The following is a 1,210-nucleotide window of genomic DNA, read 5'->3' on the forward strand; positions in this document are numbered from 1 at the left end:
TTCCTTCAGTCGTCATTTGTCACCTCCTCCTTTGTGGGCTGCCTTCCACCTGGCTGTCTTCCTGTTTTATTGAGGGAAAGGGAAACCCTTCCATATGACACTCTCCTCTCTCTTCACAGGGCCACGCATGCCTTTCAAAGTTCAACTGGAAAAGCTTGTCACATTTTTTATTTCAGTTGTCATCTACGTGCTCAAGATACGTTTCCCGATGATGTCTCTCCTCATTCGTCGACTTTCTCACAGCAGATGAGCGCAGGCTGAGGGTTCCTCTTCTCTGAGCACTTCCCACCCACCTCCACCCCAAAGAGGTGTCTTCCTCTCTGGAGGTCTAGGAAACAAGTTTGTGTACGTGATTTGAGGTTACTGAAGTGCCTGATGGTGCTGCAGCAGGGTTCCAGGCTAGGAACAATACTTTGAAGTTCACCCATCTTTGCCCCTGCTTTCTGGTCTCTGCAGCGAGACGTGGAGGCATGGCCTTTGAGGTACAGTACCTGCTGGGTCTCCCTGAGCAGGAGAGGAACTTTATCCAGAGGGCTCTGGGCCTGGAAATCTGGGATGGCATTTCCCAAAACAACCTTAAGTGAAGGCAGTACAAGTTCTCAGCCAAGGCGTAGGCACCAGACTGCTTCTGAACTCCCAAACCCAAAATGAGGTGCTTCAGCACAGCTCTCTCCCCAGCACTAAAGGCTGGTCCTTGTAGGTGTCTGAGTGCATCCTTCAGAGGGACAGCCTCTCTCAGGCTAGCTTTGTTTTAAAACTGTTTTGAGAGCATACCAGCCTCAGGCCGACAGGTCCGCCTTTGTGCTTTTGTGACAGCTCCTGTCCTTGAACCACTGCAGCTCACAGCCGCTGTACTGAAGCTCAGGTTTCACGATATGCCAGGAGAGACCTTCAGAGGCACCCGCACCCATCCTGGATTTCATCCTCTATGCTGGCACAGTCGAGAACGGAGATCACATCTAATAAATTTTAACGAATGGTTGAAAACAGAGCCGGCAGGAGAAGGGAAGCACTCCTCTCCCAGGTGGGGAACGGGAGCCAGTGCACGAAGTTGAAGGTGAAGAGCTGTAGGACTGCAGGGCACCGCATCGGCTCTGTCCCCGCTTGTTACCACCTTTTGGACAGTGGGAACTGATCAGCATGGTGACTTTTGGGGGCATTTATCATCCTCCAGCAGCGGAGCAGAGGGCTGGGCAGAACAGGCAGGGCG

The sequence above is a fragment of the Vanellus vanellus genome (assembly GCF_965231255.1).
Source record: "Vanellus vanellus genome assembly, chromosome: 1".
NCBI lineage: Eukaryota > Metazoa > Chordata > Aves > Charadriiformes > Charadriidae > Vanellus > Vanellus vanellus.